Raw genomic sequence first — 6322 nt, forward strand, 5'->3', positions numbered from 1 at the left:
TATATATATATATATATATATATATATATATATACATTTATATATATTTACCAACTGAATTTATTCTCTATGAATTGGTCTTTTTGTCTCTTTGTCTGTCCTCTCTTGTCTCACACCCACTGCTATCAGAGACCAGTGTCCTACTGTGTTTGAGTCACCGCGGCCGGCCATCGACCACTATGAGTTCCAGTTAAAACCGACGCCGCGATTGAAGTGTGTGTGTGTGTCCAGATGACCGTGTCACTGTAGTAAGAGTTTTGGGCTGTGTTGGTGGGAGAGAATATTTTCAGAATAATAATTTTACAAAAAGCCTCCTCAGCTGGTTTTAATGGGCTCCTCAGTGAGCGTGGCAAACTGGGCAGCACACGCTGACCGCTGCTCACCCAATGTGTGTGCATATGGCCGAGCCACAAGCTTTGCATTATGCAGTGTGCTGCACATGGACGTGGCTTTGAAACTGGCATTTGTGTGTGTGTGTTTGTGTGTGGGTGCGGGTGTGTGTGTATGTGCTGTTTGTGGCGAGTTACAGTGCATTCTGATTGAAAACACACATCCATGCACACACACACACCCACACAAACACACACACATGCACACACACACATACACATACACACACACGCACACCATGCTGCTCTGTATTAATCAATGGCGATGTAGCTGAGCAGAGCCAATTCTGATATATGCCACTGTGCCAGGACGGCAGTGCCCCTACTATGTTAGGTTCTTTGTGCCATACTCCTTTCTGTGGGGGAGCCACATGGGGGCCGTGTGCTGGGCCACTCGATCATGGGAGAATATACTATGCTGTGCTGCAAGCAGAACAGAATAAAAAGACTTTTATTACGACAACCGGCTGCTGTTTTTCTTTCTTTGTCCTGCTGTGATTATGTATGCGTTTTCCTGTGAGAGAGAGAAAAAAAGAAAGAGTGAGAGAGAGAGAGAAATTAATGCACTGCAGGTTTTGTAGGTGTTCTAGAGCAGAGGTTACATAGGGCCAGATTCATAAAAAGCATGCTATGCCATGCAAAGTATGTGGCACAGTAGGTAAGTCCTGTACATAAAGTAACAATGGTAGTCATCAGTGCGTCACTCTCTTTTTACTGCTAGGGTATTTTTTACATGTGATCAGAATCAGAAATATAATTAATATCAGTGAACAATGCTCAGGGCTTGCGTAGGTGCCACAATCAATCAGAATCGGATATCAGATCAATGTTGGGCAAAAACCTTGTATATCCATTTTTCATTTTTATTTATTTATTCTTTTACCTAGTTATTCTTTTATCTAATTTGAATCTGGCCGTTGTTCTTTACATTGTGTATTGTATGAATGGACCAATAGGAATGTGACCTCTAGTGGTGAAGAAAAGACTACAGACGACTCCTTTCTTCACAACTGAGAATGAACTTTTTTGAGTTAAGTCTTGAGGTTTTTTGAGTCTTGAGTTTTCACAACCAACCTTACTGTATCCAAGGAAAGACTACAAAAATGTCATTTGATTACATTAATCTACATCTAAACCTAATCTTAACCTACACCCTATGCTACACCTAAACCAAAATTCATTCTTAGGAGACCCAGGCAGATCTCCACCATCCAGGCAGCACTTCCCAAATCATGCCAGTGGCCAGACAGAAGCCACTACTTAGTAAAAGGCACATGACAACCACTTGAATCTAGAGGACTCTCAAACCATGAGAAACAAGATTACCAAAATCAACCGTTTTATGGCCTGAATGTCAGCTGCCACATCTGGAGGAAACCATGTACAACTCATCATATGTCTAATGCCATTCCTGCAGTGGCGGTGGCAGCATCATGACATGGGGTGTTTTTCAGCAGCCCAGACCGGGGCTTCTAGTCTCGATAGAGGAAAATGAATGCAGCTAAGGACATCCAGATCCCAAGAAAACCTACTCCAGAGCGCTCTGGACCTTAGACTGGGATGAAGGTTTACCTTCCAACATGACAAGACCTGAAGCACACAGCCAAGAGAACAAAGTATTGGCTTCAGAGAAAGTCTGTGAATGTCCTTGAGTGGCCCAGTCGGCGCCCAGACCTGAATCCAATTGAACATCTGTGGAAGGAGCTGAAAATGGCTGTGTACCGATGCTCCCCATTCAACCTGAAAAAGCTTGCAAGAATATGCCAAAAGCAATGGGCAGAAATGTCCAGAAACAAGTGTTTCCAAGAAGCCTTGAAGCTGTAATTGCTGCCAGAGGTGCATCAACCAAGTATTAGGCTAATTGCGTGTACAGATATGTATACTGTATTACTGTCATTAAAATAAAATTGCATATTTTCTAAAAACCTGTTTTCACATAAAATATTCACGTAAATATTGATGATTGTCTGTAGATGTTTGTGGCAAAAATACCTTAATCTTAATCTTAACCTACACCTAAGCTATATGCCGACCTAATCTTAACCTAACCTTAGCCATAGTAAAATTAAGAATCCTTACTGCCTCTCCATTGATGGCGGTTAATCAATTTCTCTTTTATAATCTCAAAAAAAATTTGAACAGTAGGATTTTCTCCAAAACTCACTGGGCCACTTCGAGCACTTCTGCAGTTTATTGTATTTTATTTGGTGTACCAGGACTACTCACAAGCTCACATGCTTCACGTGTTGAGGATTACAAGGGTTTAAAAGTGCCCGTTAAAGTCCCGCCCTCTCACCAGCACTTTTGATCTACATGCACGTGCCTCTACAGTGTAATCATTACAGAACTGGCCCGGTAAAAGTTATATTCGGCCGTCCACTTTCATTTAGAATTCATGTTCTCAGCAGCGACTATTTCATTGAGTTCAGAAATCCACTCTCCCTAAACTGCACTAATTGGGAAAGAGTCAAACTCACATCTGAACATATCAGAATCTTGATTTCAATATGGAGATTCAATTGGGTTTAAGGTTGGAGAGTTAAACTTAGAATCAGCGGCCCAATGAGAATGTCTATTCTGCCTGGGGGAGGGACAACAGAGATTCATACTTAAAGGCAAAACCAATCAGAATATTCATTTCAATATGTAAATAACTGAGTACCAGCACTTTCTTTCCACTTCAAGCACTGGGGCAAGTTTCATGAATTTGGTTATTACGATGACCTGAAAAGTTCAGGTTTCTACTGTTTTCTCTAGTCTAAACAGTCTAAACAGTATAGCTTAGTATAGGTTAGTGATTAGTCCAACATTATGATTTGTCCTTCCTGCTGCTATAAGGTAATATAGACACCAAACAATGGAAGTTCATGTCCTGCTAATTAGCACTGTGTAAAGATAACAGTATGGCATATAGTGCACATAAGTCTGCTTGAGTTTAATTAAGAACTCAGCATGGTTTGAGGCAAGCGTGTGATGATTTAGGCATGCAGTTTGCAGAGTGAGGAATGCAATTTAAACAGTGCTGTACCTGGTATAGTGCAGTGGGTAAGGTCACTCCCAAACTGGGATTTGAATTCCTGCCCAGGAAAGAACTCCATGCTAAACCAATAAGAGTCCTTGATCAAAAGACCCCATGCTATGTTTGTTTACTTCTGTGACATGATTAAGTGTACAGTACTTTTCTAAAGTTTGAGGCCATTTCATTCCTATATCAAGAAGATTATTATTCATTACATGCAATATTAGGAAAAACACCATTTAGATTTTTCATAATTTACTTTTATTACAGTTTTCTTTTTTTTTTTTTTTGAGGAGGCTCTCTTTCAGTACATTGTCCAACAGATTCAATGATGTTATGTCTGAATTCTTTTTTGAGCTTTGTAAACTTTTGCAAATTGATTATTATAGCCTCAGAAATAATCAGAACTATTAAGAACTTGGACAAGAACCTGTCCTTGAAAGCCATTTTAACAGAGAAGACTGTCCTCTAACTTTTGCTCTAAAAAAGTCTGCTGAATGCTGTAAGTATTATAGGGTAGGAATTTTGATTATTAGTTAGCAACAATAGTTCTGTCATTTCAATGCAAAACCAAAGTCCAAAACCAAAAACACAGCTTCATTGTATTAAAGTGAAGCCACTAAATGGCTTCATTGTACTAAATTCAGCCATGTTTGTACTAAATAATGCACTAAAACAGCAAAAATACATTTTCACATCATCACTTTTCTTTTTCTTTAATTTACGGAAATTTTTAATTTAAGGAAAGGATTTAATACTGCTTACTGAAAGAACAACCTACAAACACCACATTTCTCCCACATTATTATTTTGAATAATAAATTGCTTGTGGACAGTGATATGTAAAAAAATAATTTTTACAAACACGTCCATCGGCATAACTAACAGGACAAAGTTTGTTGTCAAGCTGGTTGGTCATACTGGTCGTTCATACTGGTTGCTTAGTTTGGTAATGCTGGTCAACCAGCGTGATCATGCTAGTAACATGGCCACGCTGATCAAAGAGCATAGTCATGATGCTCATGTTGGTAATGCTTATCAACCATCTTGGTCATGCTCATCAATTTGGTGAACCACCTTGGTCAGGCTTTTCATGCTGGTCAACCAACATGGTCAAGATGGTCATGTTGGTCGACCACTGTGGTAATGCGGGTCAACAAGTTGGTCATACTGGTGGTTGAGCTTGGTCAACTTGGTCATGCTGGTCTAACAGCATGGTCATGACGGTAATGCCAGTCAACCATCGTAAACACCTTAGTTCATGGAAACATATGCTGGTCAAGAGCTAAGCTGGTCAACCAGCTTGAGTGTTTTTAGCAGGGTGAATATTAAAGCACAGTCAGTGTTTTCAGTCTACCCGTAGTGTTTTGAGTCAGTGGTGCTACTCTGCCAGCACAACCTACAGTGGGATTTGATGACTCCGCAGTCTCACATCTGATGTAATATTCCAGCTTCTGCAGTGCTTGCTTCAGATCAGCAGGTGTGCTGTGTGTGTGTCAGTGTGTGTGCTGGGAGAAGGGGGAAGGGAGGGTAAGTGAGAATCCTGCGAGAATTACTGGAAATATGAGATAAGAGACCTATCTGGGATTGAACAGTTAGTATGCAGCTACGCAGCTACGCATGAGATTGTTTGACCCAGGGGTAAGGCAAGCTTGCAGTATGCAGGTTACAGCAGGAGCGTGCATATCTAGCCGCGCAGTATCGCAGCAGTATCTAGCCAAGAGAAGGCTTAGACACGCCAGAGAATGAGAAGGGAAAGGTAAAGAGTTACTTTGACAAATGGACCTGCCTCCAAAATGCATCAGATTTAATGATATTTGGAGTCATAAAGTGCAGCAAGCGACAGCAGTCTGTAATTGTCAGTGTGCATTCAGAGTGTTTTATGCAATATGTGGTGTTGTTAGTATACTGAAGGGGTATTATAGGAATAGGAAAGCCATATCAATTAACGCAATTGTGTAATTGAGGAGCTGACAGAGCCCTTGTGGCCTATCTGAAGCAATAGCGTGGCAACATTTCAAACGCTGAATTTTCTTATCAACCCTATTGCAGTCAGGCTACCAAGACATGTTTGGTGTCCTTTAATTTTGCGCTGGAGCTACAAGGCACAAGGAGCTATGCCAACCTTTACCAAGTTTATGTCATGGGCCCTGCATGCCTAAATCACCACACACTTTGCATGCTTCAGTGTTCACTGAGTTGATGGCACTCCATCTCCTCATCACACTGTAGTGATTTTAGCCAGCACATTTGTCTTCTAGCTGGTGTGGTGGAGCTGGGGACCTGGTGCTTTCCTCCGAATGTGTTGACTGCCTCAGCAGCAGTTTGAAAAGAGGTGGTGGCTGGCTTTGCATGTACCGGTGGAGACATGTGTTGAGTCCTTACCCTCCTAGTGTTGTGGGGGTCATTGCTAGTGCTAGGGGGAGCTACAAGTGGGTGGGTTACTAGGCAGTACCAAATTTGGAGAAAAAGAGAAAACAAACAGCAAACAAACTCAACAAATTATTCTATATTCCCCTCTTGATGACTGTCATATAGTATCAATTGAAGCTAATAAATAACCCCCACAGTGATGGACTGGCGCCCTGTCCAGTGGGTGTTCATGCCCTGTGCCCAGTGATTTCAGGTGGGCTCCATGGGCCCTGACCCGGAAGAAGTGGATAAGAAGATGGATGGATGGAACAACTCCTAGTAAGATCTAGTCAGGCTAAAGTACAGCTCCCACATATGGAGTCACTTTTAACACAGTTAACTAGGCCTCCTAATGCAAAAAATCACATAATTTTTTGGGGTTTTCATTCACAGATTCATTATAAACAAGCTAGCAATGCTCATCAACGGTCTTGCGTCTTTTGACAGCTGATGGGGGGCTTGTTGTGTTAGGGGCCAGATAAAATATCAGTTAAAGCTGTAA

This window comes from Salminus brasiliensis, chromosome 3, assembly GCF_030463535.1.
Source record: "Salminus brasiliensis chromosome 3, fSalBra1.hap2, whole genome shotgun sequence".
Taxonomy (NCBI): domain Eukaryota; kingdom Metazoa; phylum Chordata; class Actinopteri; order Characiformes; family Bryconidae; genus Salminus; species Salminus brasiliensis.